General features: G+C 36.4%; 1 protein-coding gene across 1 annotated transcript in view; it reads left to right on the forward strand.

The window, feature by feature from the left end:
- The first annotated feature begins 6,928 nt into the window (after positions 1-6,928).
- Positions 6,929-20,148, forward strand: part of tet3 (tet methylcytosine dioxygenase 3) — a 44,066-nt gene continuing 30,846 nt past the window's right edge. Inside the window, exon 1 of the mRNA XM_058070050.2 lies at positions 6,929-7,152. The gene's annotated coding sequence lies outside the window, so the exon portion shown is untranslated. The remainder of the gene's footprint in view (positions 7,153-20,148) is intronic.

Consider the following 20,148-nt stretch of genomic DNA (forward strand, 5'->3'; position numbering starts at 1 on the left):
GACAGATAAAGATAAAGATTTTGAGATACTAATGAATGCCAGATGGGTCATGGATTCTGTGCACTGTTACAATCTGAGAGATCTGGGAGGAAAATACGTGATGTTGGAAGAGTTAGTTTAATTATTGTATTTACTATGTGTATTACTGTATTTTACATGTACTCCATGTGCTCTCCTAGTACAGTGTGAGTGACTTAGGAGCTAATTTATGTTTAAGTTCCCATTTTCACTGAAACTTGACCAACATCCTTCGTAACGTGAGGACCGTCCATATTAGGTTTTGGTGCCAATCTGGATAAGAATGAGTATAGAGGAATTTAATGTGTTTTTTTTTTTACAATTTGAGTTACGATACAGCCATCCACCCTGCCCCCAAAATCCATACATCCATTTTCTATACTGCTGATCCTCATCAAGGTCCCGGGGGGATGCCGGATCCTAGTCCCAGAATAAAAAACGATATTATGCAGTCTTCTTATACAAATCTCTGTTACCCAGGAAGTGGCCTACTAATGTTACTGATGTTCCTGATGTTCCTGATGTTCCTCGGGGGTGCTTAAACACTCCAATGCAGAGGTTTCTGTTGTGAATAGAGTGTGTGCACGGTTGAGGAGTGCAAGCAACCATGCTGGAGAATTCCAGTATTTGCCTCTGCTTTGTCCTTTGACCTCCCGGGCTTTAGCTAAGAGTGGGGGGTTAACCTTAGGCTATTTTGTGTTTGTGTGTGTGGGGGGTGTGTGAAGAAAGAGTGCTCATTTACAAGTGTGCAGTGTGTGCGCGTGTGGCTAAATGTGTTTGTATGTGCATCGGGGTCTGAAAAGCAGGGGGGATGGGCTTTAAAAGTAAAGAGGAAGATGTAGTGAACGTTCAGCGGTTGGGGGGGGGGGGGAACGGAAAAAAACCCGACTTGGCTACTAAAAGTATGATAGAGGAATGGATCCCATCATGTGTTATGTTCCAATTGCATCCATTTGCATTGCAGTCAGTAGAAATTAAAATTATTGTACACCTGTGCTAAAAAATATAAGACCAGTTGAAATATTCAACTTTTGTATCTTACGGAGGTTCTAAGTTGAGCACTGGTCTCAAACACGCGGGCCAGATGTGGCCCGCATGACACTAGTTTGAGTCCCCCGCCTTGATATGAAGGCCTTATCGTGTACCCAGAAAAAATTATTACGTTTGATTAATGTTCATGTTAAAGGTTAAATAACTGTTAATAGTTATCCTCCCTATCCGTGTGGAAGTGGTAGGTTTTTGGCTATTTAAGTTTAAATCAAGGGTCTCAAACACGTGGCCCGTGGGCCAAATGTGGCCCGCAGGACACTAGTTTGAGGCCCCTGCCTTGATATGAAAATTTAATGTTAGTGCGGCCCGCGCAAGTTTGCTATGGATGCTGTATGGTATCATGTACCCAGAAAAAATTATTACGTTTGATTAATGTTCATGTTAAAGGTTAAATAACTGTTAATAGTTATCCTCCCTATCCATGTGGAAGTGGTAGGTTTTTGGCTATTTAAGTTTAAATCAGGGGTCTCAAACACGCGGCCCGCGGGCCAAATGTGGCCCGCAGGACACTAGTTTGAGGCCCCCGCCTTGATATGAAAATTTAATGTTAGTGCGGCCCGCGCAAGTTTGCTATGGATGCTGTATGGTATCATGTACCCAGAAAAAATTATTACGTTTGATTAATGTTCATGTTAAAGTTTAAATAACTGTTAATAGTTATCCTCCCTATCTGTGTGGAAGTGGTAAGTTTTTGGCTATTTAAGTTTATAGGAAATAACTTGAAGGCTACCGTTTAGGTCGCTAGCTCTCTAGTTTGCAAGTTAGCAATAATTGTTAGTTGCAGCCCTCGCTGACATTGAATGGTTGTTGACATAAGTGGGATGGACTTAAATGGGTTCCGCTGTAAATGTCGGAAAAATACAATTATTGACACTTGAATATGTAAAGACATGACATGGCTACTGTAGATGATTTGTGTTTATATCAGGGGTCGCAAACTCAATTTACCTGGGGGCCACTGGAGCTAGGGTCTGGGCAAAGCTGGGCTGCATCAGGTTTTCCAAAAAAAAAAAAAAAACAAACGCATTTATTAAAAACAGAAAAATATACAAACTTTTTCAGTGCTTTGGTTCCAATTTTCTACAATAAAAGCTCTGATAAAACATTCCACTGTTCTCAAATATCTTAATTTTTATTTTTCTGCACCAAATAAGATGACAAATAAACACATGAGAAACATGCTAACTCACAAAGTAGAGAGCTAGCGACCTAAACGGTAGCCTTCAAGTTATTTCCTTTAAACTTAAATAGCCAAAAACGTACCACTTCCACACGGATGGGGAGGATAAGCTTTGATAAAACATTCCACTGTTCTCAAATATCTTAATTTTTATTTTTCTGCACAAAATAAGATATACATAAATAAACAAATCAAGAATAAAGAAAATCAATCAGTAATAAATAAATATAATAATAATAATAAAACGGCAAATAATAAAAACTTAAGAAACCACATATAGTTGGTGGGTAGACTAATTATTTTTTTCATATTAAAATGAACAAAGCATTATTAGAGCCCTGTAGACATGACAAAACACGACTATAGTCACATTTATACTCTTTTTATTTACAACATATTGCGCAACTGCAGGGTCTTGAGACACATGCTAACTTGCAAACTAGAGAGCTAGCGACCAAAAAACGGTAGCCTTCATGTTATTTCCTTTAAACTTAAATAGCCAAAAACTTACCACTTCCACACGGATAGGGAGGATAACTATTAACAGTTATTTAACCTTTAACATGAACATGAATCAAACGTAATATTTTTTTCTGAGTACGTGATACCATACAGCATCCATATCAAACATTTAACTTTCATATCAAGGCGGGGGCCTCAAAGTAGTGTCCTGCGGGCCACATTTGGCACGCGGGCCGCGTGTTTGAGACCCCCGGTTTATACGGTGAAACAAAATTGTGGGTTCATTTATGTGCAAATGTAGGGTCTTCTGACAGTTCTGTTCAGGCCTGTCGTATCTTGACTTTCTTGCATGGTTTACAACGTGTCTGGTAACACTCAAAAGTTTACAAGCAACATTCTGGTAACAACACCAGTAGAATGAAAACACTTCAGTTTGGTTGCAATACGGCGATATATCCAATTGGGTACTTGAAATGTACACACAAGTATACATGTGTATAATTCATATATAATGTTTCGTATGTAATGTTTGAAGGATGTTCATGTGAATGCGGTCACAGAGATGTTGAGGTGTTGAGCATCACCTTGAGGTTAAAGGAAATGACACAAACAGGAAATAGGGGCTCTCATCAGCACTCTTCAGGCCTGCCTTGTCTTGTTTTGCTGTCTGGATTTTTACAAGGTTTCTCGCAAACCCCCTAGGGTTTCCTGTAGTTTTTTTGTGACGTTATTTTTGTTATTTTTGCAATCGCATTGAGAAGTTTCCTGTTAGAGACTTATATGCATGCGGATATATTTGCAACTACGTGTTGCCATATGAGAGAGTGAAAGGTTATTTAACTCAACTCAGACTCTCCTAATGGTAACCGTCCGCTTTCCAAGGGCTTTTTTTGCTGAGGGGTAATAGAAGTTTACTGCCTCGGTGTTTCTAAAGCCCTGACCTCTGTAAGAACCCTAGCTCTTTTTAGCCATCTTGCGTTATTTATTACTCATGCATCATGTAGCCAGCGGGGCTGCACACAAAAAAATTGGAGATTGTGAGTTCATATCGCATATCAAATATGCATGATAATTGGAGACTCTAAAACAGGGGTCTCAAACACGCGGCCCGCGGGCCAAATGTGGCCCGCAGGACACTAATTTGAGGCCCCCGCCTTGATATGAAAGTTTAATGTTAGTGCGGCCCCCGCGCAAGTTTGATATGGATGCTGTATGGTATCATGTACCTAGAAAAAATGATTACGTTTGATTAATGTTCATGTTAAAGGTTAAATAACTGTTAATAGTTATCCTCCCTATCCGTGTGGAAGTGGTAAGTTTTTGGCTATTTAAGTTTAAAGGAAATAACTAGCTCCAGTGGCCCCCAGGTAAATTGAGTTTGAGACCCCTGCTCTAAATAGTCCATTGGTGTGAATGTGAGTGTGAAAGGTTGTTTGTCTATAAGTCCTCTTCGATTGGCTAGTCACCAGTTCAGCATGACCCCGCCTCTCACCCGAGATGACAGCTGGGATAGTGACGACAAGCGGTATAGAAAATGAATGAATGGACTTCTTTTTTCGACTTGTCTTGTCGTGTGGCATTTACAGTCCATGTCTTTCCATTCATTTCTATCAAGAACGTCGACCATTAACTGTTCTTCCAGGACCTCTCACAAAGAATAGCAAAAAGACCATTGCAAGTTTCTTTAAAGCAGAACAACAGTGAGGACTCTAATAATATCATAACTAAAAAAAAATTATTATTGAGGTACAAAGCCCTGAACCTGTGTGAAAAGATGCTATTTTATTTATTTTTTATTTTTTATTTTTTATTTTGTATTTTGTATTTTTTATTTTGTATTTTGTATTTTTTATTTTTAATTTTTTAATTTTTAATTTTTATTTTTTATTTTTTATTTTTTATTTTTTATTTTTTATTTTTTATTTTTTATTTTTTATTTTTTATTTTTTATTTTTTATTTTTTATTTTTTATTTTTTATTTTTTATTTTTTATTTTTTATTTTTTATTTTTTATTTTTTATTTTTTATTTTTTATTTTTCCACCCTCGGCCATCTCTGTGTGGAGTTTGCATGTTCTCCCCGTGCATGCGTGGGTTTTCTCCGGGTACTCCGGTTTCCTCCCACATTCCAAAAACATGCTAGGTTAATTAGCGACTCCAAATTGTCCATAGGTATGAATGTGAGTGTGAATGGTTGTTTGTCTATATGTGCCCTGTGATTGGCTGGCGACCAGTCCAGGGTGTACCCCGCCTCTCGCCCGAAGACGGCTGGGATAGTCCAGCACCCCCGCGACCCTCGTGAGGAAAAAGCGGTAGAAAATGAATGAATTTTTTATTTTTTATTTTTTATTTTTTATTTTTTATTTTTTATTTTTTATTTTTTATTTTTTATTTTTTATTTTTTATTTTTTATTTTTTATTTTTTATTTTTTTTTATTTTTTATTTTTTATTTTTTATTTTTTATTTTTTATTTTTTATTTTTTATTTTTTATTTTTTATTTTTTATTTTTTATTTTTTATTTTTTATTTTTTATTTTTTTAATATTAAAAACAAAGTGATATCTAAAGATAAATAACGCCCAGTTACCTCAGTCAGTAGAGAGTGAGTCGTGGGTTCGAGCCCCACATTGGGCACTCAAGCATTCCTGTAGATACTTTTTAAAGATTGTTATTTTTTTATTCAAAAAAAAATTCTACACGGCGGTTGAGTGGTTAGCGCGCAGACCTCACAGCTAGGAGACCCGAGTTCAATTCCACCCTCTGCCATTTTTGTGTGGAGTTTGCATGTTCTCCCTGTGCATGCGTGGGTTTTCTCCTGGTACTCCGGTTTCCTCCCACATCCCAAAAACATGCTAGGTTAATTAGCGACTCCAAATTGTCCATAGGTATGAATGTGAGTGTGAATGGTTGTTTGTCTATATGTGCCCTGTAGAAAATGAATGAATGAATGCTGTAAACATTATATTTGAAGTACACCAAAACAAACCCCATTCCCAGATGATCCCAATTGTTAAATCGCGGTCATGGACCCTTTGCATGTAAAAAATACCCCCAATGAACTCAACCTCCTCCATTTGCGCGAGTCCATATCCTAACGTAGCGGCGCTCTTGGGCCACTCTTAAAAGCCTGAGCTGGCACATAAACACACACACACACACACACACACACACACACACAGAATCACACACATTCCTCGCACGTGACCCCCATGTGACGTCAGCAGCGGGGATTTCCCCTCATGCCGTACGAGAGCGTACGCTACTACAAACGCTGTGTCACTCCGGGGCTGCTGCCTCGCCTGCCTCTTCGGTTGTCTCCTCGGCGTAGCTCTCGATCGGTCGTCGACACTCGGGGAGGGGGGCGTAGACCTGTCGGCGATATTCAATTAAATATACTATTACTGCATATTTTACCTCAGTACACTTTTGCGGGAAGTAGTATTATTTTGTAGTTTTACTAGGTGACAAATTTGTCACATGTGAATCGTTCGGTTTGATAAACATGCACAGATCGTTATAACGGCGCCCTTTTTGCACAGTTGTTATTGTACACTTTTCTGCCATTGTTTCTATTTTTGCTGACTTTTAATACGTATGTGGGTCTTTGCTGAGTAATGGTATTTTTTGCATGTGTGCATGTGTGTGTGTGTGTGTGTGTGTGTACATGCTGTGTAGTCCAGTCCAGTTATTGCAGGCAGCCCTGACACAGATGGTGCTTAGCAATAGCACATACCAGAGGCATTGTTTAGGGAAGGCAAGCTCCAAGAGATAATTGACAGGAGACATAGAGATTACCCATCCCCCCCCCCCCCCCCCACACACACACACACACCCACACCGCACAGTCTCAAACACACACTTTGTGTCTTTATGTCACCCAAACAACACATATTCAACCACTCTCCCTTTTTTTTTTTAATTTTATATACACATTTGTTTTATTATTAGCATCCATGTGTTTAAATTTCACCCTAGCAGCAGAGCTCAGTCTGCGTTCTGATTGGTCGGTGCGCCGCCTGCCTTTGTGTTTGTGTTTGTGCATACATGTAAGGAGGGCGGAGTGCTTTTGGAGATGACGTTCAAATCCATACAGAAAAAAAATGTGTGTGTGTGTGTAGACCTATTGCTGTACTTGCACAAGGGATTGAGAACAAGCAAGGGGGGGGGGGTGAGTGAGAGAGAGAGAAAGAGAGAGACCGTGTGTGTGCGTACGAGTGCTCCGGCAAAAGCAGATTAAAAAACGCAAGATGGCTTCCTGAATGAACTGCTGGAAGACGAAGGAGTATCGAGAGAGAGAGAGAGAGAGAGAGAGAGAGAGTGATAGAAAGAAGCGGAGGAGGAATAGAGGTGAAGGTGGGAGAGACGCCATGGGGGGTTTCTGATGGGGGTTCGGCTGACGGACAAAGGAATACAAAGCAAGAGACATCTGTGGCACTCGGAGGGTAAATATTCATCGCTATCGGTGCAGACTATTTCAGGATTGATCGGTGGGAGGCTGGCGAGGAAGGAAGGAAGGCAGGGGTGGGTGGGATGGGGGGGGGGGTTTGGCGGGACACAAAACATAATTTCATCGCTAGTGTAGACAGAGGGGGGGGCAGAATGCTTTTGTTTGAATTTGCATGCTGTTCACTTATGAATGTGTATAAATAGAACTGTGCATGGATTGAAAACACCTATTACATAATTGTACATTTTAAAATCGACATATCTGTGCAAGTAGAAAAGGAATAAATCATAAAAAAAATAATAAATCACATGACAAGAAGGATTACGCTGTGTCCCTTAATGGCAGGTGGATTTGAAGCAGCCTGTCGCATTATTCTATTGATTATTATTCTCTTCTCCACGCCCTCCCACCTCTTTTCCACCCCATGGTGCATTCAATGACATCCATATTTTAACGAGAACATTCATGGCTATTTGGAAAACCTTGAATTTGCTCAGCGACAAGCCTGGACAACCAGGTTTTTGTTATTTTATTTATGAATCTGTATATTATTAAAAAAAACAATCCAAGAGATCATCTAAATGCGGAATAGTCACATTGGCGAGGCGGCATCCTCAGTTTAAAGCGTCCCACGCTGCCCGCTGATTGGTGCCAGCGCCAGGCATGTGTAGATACAAGAGACCAGGGAAAGAAGGAGGGGAGAGGAGAAGGAGGAGGAATCCTACGTTCTGGCTCAGGAGCCGGGAGGGGGCGCGACGTCCTTGTGAGTGTAGAGTCAAACCAGGTAAAGGGAGTAAAAGTTAGTGGGTCACGCATGCGCACGAAGCTTTGGTGCGCTGCGCGGCGTGTCGCCGCTCCGAGTTTGAGCGTTTCTTGGAAAAAGATGCTCCCGGCACGTGGATGTTAATTCCAATGGGCATGCATAAATACACGTCAGTCCAGATGTTGTCATGAGGAGTTTCTCTATGGGCCATATGTGGCCCGCAGGACACTAGTTTGAGGCCCCCGCCTTGATATGAAAGTTTAATGTTTGATATGGATGCTGTATGGTATCAAGTACCTAGAAAAAAAATATTACGTTTAATTAATGTTCATGTTAAAGGTTAAATAACTGTTAATAGTTATCCTCCCTATCCGTGTGGAAGTGGTAAGTTTTTGGCTTTTTAAGTTTAAAGGAAATAACTTGAAGGCTACCGTTTAGGTCGCTAGCTCTCAGGTCAACGTCAGTCAACCGGTCCGATGGATGTGGAGATAAGCGGGTTGGGGCTGTATCAGCTTGAATCCATCATGTGTGCACAATGTTAGTTTAAACCAGGGGTCTCAAACATGCGGCCCGCGGGCCAAATGTGGTCCGCAGGACACTAGTTTGAGGCCCTCGCCTTGATATGAAAGTTTAATGTTTGATATGGATGCTGTGTGGTATCATGTACCCAGAAAAAATTATTACGTTTGATTAATGTTCATGTTAAAGGTTAAATAACTGTTAATAGTTATCCTCGCTATCCATGTGGAAGTGGTAAGTTTTTGGCTATTTAAGTTGAAAGGAAATAACTTGAAGGCTACCGTTTAGGTCGCTAGCTCTCTAGTTTGCGAGTTAGCATGTGTCTCAAGACCCTGCAGTTGTGCAATATGTTGTAAATAAAAAGATTATTAAGATATTTGAGAACAGTGGAATGTTTTATCAGAGCTTTTCTTGTAGAAAATCGGAACCAAAGCACTGAAAAAGTTTGTATATTTTTCTGTTTATAATAAATGCGTTTATAATAAATGCGGCCCAGCCTTGCCCAGACCCTAGCTCCAGTGGCCCCCAAGTAAATTGAGTTTGAGACCCCTGCTCTATGATGTACGCATTGCTTACACATGCACTGCATTTTTCGGTGACCTAGTCCCAATATTTTGGTTACCAGAATAAAAGCTGTCTATGTTGTGAAGTCGTCTTTAGACATGATCTTGCTTTCACAAACTGCCTTGTTGTGCATTAATTACTTTCCATAGCTGCTCTTTGTTGAGGCTTTCGGTTGCTATGCACGTCAGCGGTGTAGTGTTTATCTTGTCAAGATCTTGTTTCCTTGTCAAACAGCACCCTGCTCACCAAACTGCAAACACGGCCTTCTTTGCATGTGCACCTCGTTGCTCAAATAATCGCTTTAGCACAGGGGTCTCAAACTCAATTTACTTGGGGGCCACTAGAGCTAGGGTCTGGGTGAGACTGGGCCGCATCAGGTTTTCCAAAAAAACCCAAAAAACGCATTTATTAAAAACAAAAAAATGAATAAACTTTGCTTTGGTTCAGATTTTCTACAAGAAAAGCTCTGATAAAACATTCCACTGTTCTCAAATATCTTACTTTTTATTTTTCTACACAAAATAAGATGAAAAATAAATAAACAAATCAAGAATAAAGAAAATCAATCAATCAGTAATAAATAAATATAATAATAATAATAAAACAGCAAATAATAAAAACTTGAGAAACCACATATAGTTGGTGGGTAGACAAATGATTTTTTTCAGATTAAAATGAACAAAGCATTATTAGAGCCCTGTAGACATGACAAAACACGACTATAGTCACATTTATACTCTTTTTATTTACAACATATTGCGCAACTGCAGGGTCTTGAGACACATGCTAACTCGCAAACTAGAGAGCTAGCGACCTAAATGGTAGCCTTCAAGTTATTTTCTTTAAACTTAAAAAGCCAAAAACTTACCACTTCCACACGGATAGGGAGGATAACTATTAACAGTTATTTAAACTTTAACATGAACATTAATCAAACGTAATAATTTTTTCTGGGTACATGATACCATACAGCATCCATATCAAACTTGCACTAACATTAAACTTTCATATCAAGGCGGGGGCCTCAAACTGGTGTCTTGCGTGCCACATTTGGCCCGCGGGCCGCGTGTTTGAGACCCCTGCTTTAGTATTTTTAAAATTAGATTCAAAGTGTATTTGGGTAGTTTGAAGAATGTCCCTCGCTTGCATTCTTCTGCCCGGGATTTCCTGTGGGAAAAGAAACAGCTGCATGTGTGAGACTGCAGATGGAAAGCATTTTAATCGTATCTTCAGCCTTGCATGGAATCCCCGGCCTCGTATGCAAAGGGTTAACACTGACCTAGTTTCCAAGGCAACACTGAGTATGTGATGACATCACGACTTTAATTTTAGCTCAGGTCCAGCAGCCAATGTTGGTCACATGACCAACTGTGCGTATGGGCGTGTATTTGTGTAGGAAGTGGTTTGGTGTATTGACTCAGGAAGTGGAACGTATGACATCACAAGTCTTGCATTTAGTGTTGCTTTCAATGTGCTTACTCTGAATAGGAAAGTATTTGGATCTCCGGACATTGAAGCTATGAACTGTTAGTTGTTTTTTTTTTTCTTGTGGTTGTTTTTGAATAGACACATTTGTGTACTAAAAACGCAGGGGTCTCAAACACTCGGCCCGCGGGCCAAATGTGGCCCGCAGGACACTAGTTTGAGGCCCCCGTCTTGATATGAAAGTTTAATGTTAGTGCGGCCCCACGCAAGTTTGATATGGATGCTGTATGGTATCATGTACCCAGAAAAAATTATTACGTTTGATTAATGTTCATGTTAAAGGTTAAATAAGTGTTAATAGTTACCCTCCCTCTCTGTGTGGAAGTGGTAAGTTTTTGGCTTTTTAAGTTTAAAGAAAATAACTTGGAGGCGACCGTTTATTTATTTATTATTTATTTATTTTCTACACAAAATAAGATCAAGAATAAAGAAAATCAATCAATAAGTCATCAATAAATATAATAATAATAATAAAACGGCAAATAATAAAAACTTAAGAAACCACATATAGTTGGTGGGTAGACAAATTATTTTTTCCAGATTAAAATGAACAAAGCATTATTAGAGCCCTGTAGACATGACAAAACACGACTATAGTCACATTTATACTCTTTTTATTTACAACATATTGCGCAACTGCAGGGTCTTGAGACACATGCTAACTCGCAAACTAGAGAGCTAGCGACCTAAACGGTAGCCTTCAAGTTATTTTCCTTTAAGCTTAAAAAGCCAAAAACTTACCACTTCCACACGGATAGGGAGGATAACTATTAATCTAACGTAGTAATTTTTTCTGGGTACATGATACCATACAGCAACCATATCAACACTAATATTAAACTTTCATATCAAGGCAGGGGCCTCAAACTAGTGTGCTGCGGGCCACATTTGGCCCACGGGCCGCGTGTTTGAGACCCCTGCCATACAGCATCCATATCAAACTAGCGCGGGCCGCACTAACATTAAACATTCATATCAAGGCGGGGGCCTCAAACTAGTGTCCTGCGCGCCACATTTGGCCCGCGGACCGCGTGTTTGAGACCCCTGGTATATATATTTTAAAAAATATCTTTTACTCCCATGTGAGAAGAATATCCAATAAAGTAGACACATAATGAGGACGGGCGGTCGTTTGGCGTATATCGACATTGTCGCTGCTATTTGCGTTTGATGGAAAGGAAGCAAAATTTGTCAGCTGCTCGGTGCCGCAGTTAATAAAAAATGTATGGTAAGAGAAGGCGGGGTGGAGCTCTCAGCTGTTCACGGGAGCTCTTTAACTCTCACATGACTGCCGGCTGCGCTGCTGTCGCCCCCGCTGGGCGTGTGCCATTCATGCAGTCCTGAATCCGAGCGGACGCCGCAGCCAGGTTTTATATCGAGCATCTCCACAGCTGTTGGAGTTTTCCCTGCACAATGTGATTATAAATATATGCTTTTATTATATTCCTAAAAAAAAAAAAAAAGATTATCAGTGAGCTATATTGTACAAGCGTTCCATTTCAAATGAAATCCTGAAATGTGTACAACACAAAGTGGCGTTTGCACGCCTGAGCGCTGGCCCTTTAAATCCGGCTGTGCCTGATAGGACATACGGAGAGCTAATCTTAGCCGGAGTCATGAAGAGACAAGGATGGCAAGCAGCCACCATGCACGACTGCATAGGAGGCTTTTCCCTCTTAAGATTTCCTCATTTCAGACCACATTTGTCTAATTTGCATAAAAGGATCCACTTCCTGTTTACCAGTGAAATCAATACATGCTCTTAATGACTCTTACTGTGCAGTCCAACATTAGTAGCATATAATGTTCTTTTATGTTTTCATTTCTTCAAGCTGTTTTGTTTTTTTGTCGAGTAATTTTGTGTATTGATTATGTTGCTTAAATGTTGCTGCAAACACAAAGAGCTGAATTTCGTCCTCCTTGTTGCTGCTGTCCCACCCGCCCACCACCATTTTTTCATCCAAACCACTCCTCCAATTCTCTTTGTGGGGAGCTTTGAGGAGGGGTTGGTGGGGGCGAGGCCTTCCCCAGCTGGGCTACTGGTGTTGATTTGCACGTGCTGAATGTCGCCAGTATGACTCAACTCAACTGAGCATGATTTTGCTTGTGTAATATCAGAATCAGAATCAGAATCAGAATCAGAATCAGAAAAAGGGTTTATTGCCAGGTATGATCAAACACATACTAGGAATTCATTTTGGTAGAGTAGGTGCAGACACATCTATTAAAAAATTATGAAAAATACAAAATATACACAATAACAGTATAAATATATGTACACAGTTTTTGTTTGTTATTCCGGATAAGTGCAGTCTGATTGTTTTTCAGTCCAAACTGGGCGTTAATGTATCAGAAAAAGCAAAAATATAAACAAAAACAAAACAAACTGAAGTCTAAAATACAATGTTTGTATTGATGCAAAAAACAAATTAGATGTACTGGTACTGGTTTGGAGCGGCACGGTGGTCGAGTGGTAAGCGCGCAGACCTCACAGCTGGGAGACCAGGGTTCAAGTAATGTTTTCCCCCATGCATGCGTGTTTTTTTTTCTGGGTACTCCGGTTTCCTCCCACATTCCAAAAACATGCTAGGTTAATTGACGACTCTAAATTGTCCATAGGTATGAATGTGAGTGTGAATGGTTGTTTGACTATATGTGCCCTGTGATTGGCTGGCCACCAGTCCAGGGTGTACCCCGCCTCTCGCCTCTTGAAAATGAATGAATGAATGAATGGTACTGGTTTGGTGTGGACGTTGGTTCATTTTTGGTATAATAAAGGAACAAAATAGAAAATAAATTAATACTATACTAATACTAAATAAAGTAAATATATATACATATACACACTTTCATAAATACAGTATATACACATTCGGCTTGGTGGGTCGATGTGGCCCCTGGACTGTAGTTTTCCCACCATTATATTGCATAAACATGGCTGAACGCGAACAGGAGGAGCTGGTGAATAAGATCGGTGCCATACGTGTTAACACGTATTAAATTTTTTTTTAAAGTTTTAAAAACCCATTAAAACTAAAACTAAACTAAAAACTAAATGCATTAAAACTGAAACTAAACTAAAAACTAAATGCATTAAAACTAAAACTAAACTAAAAACTCAATGCATTAAAACTAAAACTAAACTAAAAACTTAATGCATTAAAACTAAAACTAAACGAAAAACTAAATGCATTAAAACTAAAACTAAACTAAAAACTAAATGCATTAAAACTAAACTAAAAACTTAATGCATTAAAACTAAGATTAAACTAAAAACTAAATGCATTAAAACTAAAACTAAACTAAAAACTAAATGCATTAAAACTAAACTAAAAACTAAATGCATTAAAACTAAAACTAAACTAAAAACTAAATGCATTAAAACTAAACTAAAAACTAAATGCATTAAAACTAAAACTAAACTAAAAACTAAATGCATTAAAACTAAAACTAAACTAAAAACTAAATGCATTAAAACTAAAACTAAACTAAAAACCAAATGCATTAAAACTAAAACTAAACTAAAAACTAAATGCATTAAAACTAAAACTAAACTAAAAACTAAATGCATTAAAACTAAAACTAAACTAAAAACTAAATGCATTAAAACTAAAACTAAACTAAAAACTAAATGCATTAAAACTAAACTAAAAACTTAATGCATTAAAACTAAGATTAAACTAAAAACTAAATGCATTAAAACTAAAACTAAAAACTAAATGCATTAAAACTAAAACTAAACTAAAAACTTAATGCATTAAAACTAAACTAAAAACTTAATGCATTAAAACTAAGATTAAACTAAAAACTAAATGCATTAAAACTAAAACTAAACTAAAAACTAAATGCATTAAAACTAAACTAAAAACTTAATGCATTAAAACTAAGATTAAACTAAAAACTAAATGCATTAAAACTAAAACTAAACTAAAAACTAAATGCATTAAAACTAAAACTAAACTAAAAACTAAATGCATTAAAACTAAACTAAAAACTAAATGCATTAAAACTAAAACTAAACTAAAAACTAAATGCATTAAAACTAAACTAAAAACTAAATGCATTAAAACTAAAACTAAACTAAAAACTAAATGCATTAAAACTAAAACTAAACTAAAAACTAAATGCATTAAAACTAAAACTAAACTAAAAACCAAATGCATTAAAACTAAAACTAAACTAAAAACTAAATGCATTAAAACTAAAACTAAACTAAAAACTAAATGCATTAAAACTAAAACTAAACTAAAAACTAAATGCATTAAAACTAAAACTAAACTAAAAACTAAATGCATTAAAACTAAACTAAAAACTTAATGCATTAAAACTAAGATTAAACTAAAAACTAAATGCATTAAAACTAAAACTAAAAACTAAATGCATTAAAACTAAAACTAAACTAAAAACTTAATGCATTAAAACTAAAGTAAAAACTTAATGCATTAAAACTAAGATTAAACTAAAAACTAAATGCATTAAAACTAAAACTAAACTAAAAACTAAATGCATTAAAACTAAAACTAAACTAAAAACTAAATGCATTAAAACTAAAACTAAACTAAAAACTAAATGCATTAAAACTAAAACTAAACTAAAAACTAAATGCATTAAAACTAAAACTAAACTAAAAACTAAATGCATTAAAACTAAAACTAAACTAAAAACTAAATGCATTAAAACTAAAACTAAACTAAAAACTAAATGCATTAAAACTAAAACTAAACTAAAAACGTAATGCATTAAAACTAAAACTAAATTAAAAACTAAATGCATTAAAACTAAAACTAAACTTAAAAACTAAATGCAATAAAACTACAACTAAACTAAAAACTAAATGCAATAAAACTAAAACTAAACTAAAAACTAAATGCATTAAAACTAAACTAAAAACTAAATGCATTAAAACTAAAACTAAACTAAAAACTAAATGCATTAAAACTAAAACTAAACTAAAAACTAAATGCATTAAAACTGAAACTAAACTAAAAACTCAATGCATTAAAACTAAAACTAAACTAAAAACTTAATGCATTAAAACTAAACTAAAAACTAAATGCATTAAAACTAAAACTAAACTAAAAACTAAATGCATTAAAACTAAACTAAAAACTAAATGCATTAAAACTAAACTAAAAACTAAATGCATTAAAACTAAACTAAAAACTAAATGCATTAAAACTAAAACTAAACTAAAAACTAAATGCATTAAAACTAAACTAAAAACTAAATGCATTAAAACTAAACTAAAAACTAAATGCATTAAAACTAAACTAAAAACTAAATGCATTAAAACTAAACTAAAAACTAAATGCATTAAAACTAAAACTAAACTAAAAACTAAATGCATTAAAACTAAAACTAAACTAAAAACGTAATGCATTAAAACTAAACTAAACACTAAATGCATTAAAACTAAAACTAAACTAAAAACTAAATGCATTAAAACTAAAACTAAACTAAAAACGTAATGCATTAAAACTAAAACTAAACTAAAAACTAAATGCATTAAAACTAAAACTAAACTAAAAACTAAATGCTTTAAAACTAAAACTAAACTAAAAACTAAATGCATTGCCTTCTGCACAGATTTGCACATTTTACATCATCATTTTACATCAAGGGCATTGTTAGAAAGAAGCTTTTAAATTTGAAATATTTTTTTTAGAAAAAGAATGTGTGCTTAATTCAGGAAGTATTTTCTATACTCCTTTTTTTAATAAAAAAAAATGTGTACAGCACCAAATGTTTGTGCCTACTACATGTGAAAAAATGTTCTTTAAAGTAGCCACGCCTATTACTTAGTATTTTACAGTACTCTTTTCCATTATCAACAAGACACCTGTTTTTCCTGTTCTTTGTACCTTGGATGTTATTGTAGAATCAAGGACTAAACTTAAGTAGTTGTCATGCTCTTTAGAATGCTTTGCACGAAAGGAAAAAAAAACACACTATACTTTTTTCTGCAGGTGATGCTTGAATTTTATTGTATTTGAATTCATCTGCAACATTATGTTGTATAATTACAGTTTTACACAACAAATCTTCTGAAAACAATATACAGTAATCCCTTGTTTATTGCGGTGAATTGAGTTTCAGACCCGACCACAATAAGGGAAGTAGGATTCCTTGTTCATAAATAGTATATTTTCATAATAATAATAATAATAATATTTCCGCATAGAAAACCTTTTTGCAACCTACTGAACATGGTTTAGAGTCCTCTAGACATGAAATAACACCCCTATAGTCACCTTTACACTCATATTACCCAATATAGTAGACCTAATATCAGAAAATAAGACATAAATAAGACAGAACAGACACACATTAGCATTGGGCAAGTTCTGTGTTGTTGTTTTTCTGGAGCGCATACTTCCTGCAGTGGGTATTTTCACATCAATGTAAAGTAATTATGACTGTAAATTAGTCACCCATTTTATTTGAAATACTTACAGGCAGATAAATTTAGGCCAACTATATACTGTATAATATATATATACTGTATAACATTTTCTTAAATATGCATAATTTTGACTAATAATGGGTCATAATCAACCATATAATAGTGGTAATAAATTATAGGCCACATTACCCATTCCTAAATCTTATACCGGTAATACTATTGTGTCCATATGATTGATATTTGGAACGATTTGCTCACTCCTCTTAAAAAATAATCAAAAAAAAAATTTAAAAAAATAAAAATAAAAAATATATAAAATAAAATAAAAAATAACAACAAGTTCTAACAAGTATAGTGTCTAATTTATGCATGGGGGAATATATTTGTAACTTTACTCCAGCATCAATGCTACATTATTGGACGATATTAGATGTACAATGACGTGCATTTATGTTTTTTATTAAGTTTTTGTGTTATAAACTTTGCACGCACGTCTACCACTGTGCAGGAAATCAAACCAACACCCATACATTATTAACTTGTTCTGTTCTTGAATAAGAACTATCAATCATTATGCTTCAGATATGAGCTTAGCAAAACTAAACAAACAAACACACCAAAAAAATCTGCATAAAGTGTGCATGTAATATCATATTCATATTCATATTATATTCATGTTATAATTAACCATGTTTAAAAACATGTACACATTAGCTCAACTGAGCTTTTATTCTCATGATGATACTCAGTGCAGCTCTGCTACTTGGTCCCGCCCTCCAATAAACCCGTTGACCCTCAGTGAACAATCCAATACAGTATGCATTCTAGCATGCGAGTGTGTGCAGTCATGTGCATGCAGAGCAAGAACACACACAATAACAATACCGCATATATCTGCATTTATTGATTTGCTGTATTTATTGTTTGGTTGCATGTTTTTCTGAACGCATGTCTTGGTCTCTGTAATGAGAAACAGGTGCTGGATGCACAGGAAGAAAGACGGTGCTGAAGAAAGAGAGCAAAGAGCACATTGAGGGGGGAGGGGAGACACAAGACCTTGATGCCATTAGACTGCAGGGCAGTGAAGCAGGGAGGGGGGGGGGGGGTTGTATGCCGGTCGATGGGATTCCGAGTGGAGGGAAGGAAAAAAAAGGAGTGGGGCTGACGTGACATGATTGGACGAGCTCGCACACTCATGTCATGGCTGGGATGCTCATGATTCGCTGAGGAAGAAAGATGGCTACAGTTTAAACCAGGGGTCTCAAACTCAATTTAGTTGGGGGCCACTGGAGCTAGCGTCTGGGTGAGACTGGGTCGCATCAAAAAAAAAAAACAAAAAACGCATTTATTAAAAACAGAAAAATGAATAAAATAAATTAAAAGCAATAAAAATAAAACTAAAATATAATAAAACAACATATTGCGCAACTGCAGAGTCTTGAGACACATGCTAACTCGCAAACTAGAGAGCTAGCGACCTAAACGGTAGCCTTCAAGATATTTCCTTTAAACTTAAATAGCCAAAAACTTACCACTTCCACACGGATAGGGAGGATAACTATTAACAGTTATTTAACCTTTAACATGAACATTAATCAAACGTAATAATTTTTTTCTGGGTACATGATACCATACAACAGGGGTTTCAAACTCAATTTACTTGGGGGCCACTGGAGCTAGGGTCTGGGTGAGACTGGGCCGCATCAGGTTTTCCCCCCCAAAAAAAAAACGCATTTATTAAAAACAGAAAAATGAATAAACTTTGCTTTGGTTCCGATTTTCTACAATAAAAGCTCTGATAAAACATTCCATTGTTCTCAAATAACCAAAAACGTACCACTTCCACACGGATTGGGAGGATAACTATTAACAGTTATTTAACCTTTAACATGAACATTAATCAAACGTAATAATTTTTTTCTGGGTACATGATACCATACAACAGGGGTTTCAAACTCAATTTACTTGGGGGCCACTGGAGCTAGGGTCTGGGTGAGACTGGGCCGCATCAGGTTTTCCCCCCCCAAAAAAAAACGCATTTATTAAAAACAGAAAAATGAATAAACTTTGCTTTGGTTCCGATTTTCTACAATAAAAGCTCTGATAAAACATTCCATTGTTCTCAAATAACCAAAAACTTACCACTTCCACACGGATCGGGAGGATAACTATAAACAGTTATTTAACCTTTAACATGAACATTAATCAAACGTAATAATTTTTTCTGGGTACATGATACCATACAGCATCCATATCAAACATTAAACTTTCATATCAAGGCAAGGGCCTCAAACTAGCGTCCTGCGGGCCACATTTGGCACACGGACCGCGTGTTTGAGACCCTTGGTTTAAACTAACATTGTGCATACATGATGGATTCAAGCTGATACAACCCCAACCCGCTTATCTCCACATCCATCGGACCGGTTGACTGACGTTGACCTGAGCGGTTGTTGACATAACCGAAACCGATACTAACCATTGCTTGCACATTTACTTGTGAATTCCACCAGAGTCATAAGGAGAATGGGGGGTAACTGATGTTTGAGGGGTGGGGGCGCCATCTTTCTTGAATTCAGAAAGAAAGAAATACAACAAAATTACAGCAACAGATTTGTGATTTAAGAGCACGTAAACACCATATGAACACAGAAAATTTAAAAAATATATTTTCACAAAATACATTGTCTCTGTGACAAACTAGTCCTTGCACCCTATGTTCGCAGAATCAAATGCTCAATAAATAACTTGCCATGGGGTCAAATCATGTTTTGAATGCCGGCAAAATGGGGAGAAACACTATTGAATTCAAGAAAGATGGCGCCCCCGCCCCTCAAACATCACTTACCACCCATTCTGAGCTGTACTGGTCTTGTTTGAAACATTTCGGAAAAAAATAAAAATAAAATAACTACATTTATTATTTTTACAACTAGTGAAATAATGAATGTGCCCTGTGATTGGCTGGCAACCAGTCTAGAGTGTATCCCACCTCTAGCTCGACTAAACTAAATAGCCAAAAACTTACCACTTCCACACGGATAGGGAGGATAACATAACATAAGGAGAATGGGTGGAAACTGATGTTTGAGGGGTCTATAAGTCTATATTTTATCAGTATCACTGCCCTGGGCTTTGACACAGTATCATTTGAAATAAAAACAAAAATGAAAAAAAAAATGAAAAAAATTAAATACAAAAAAATAAATATAAATGGAAATAAAAACAAAAATATATTTGTTTTAATTTTTGAATCT

Source organism: Doryrhamphus excisus, linkage group LG3 (genome assembly GCF_037039965.1).
Source record: "Doryrhamphus excisus strain RoL-2023G ecotype Guam linkage group LG3, RoL_Dexc_Guam_v1.1, whole genome shotgun sequence".
Lineage (NCBI taxonomy): Eukaryota > Metazoa > Chordata > Actinopteri > Syngnathiformes > Syngnathidae > Doryrhamphus > Doryrhamphus excisus.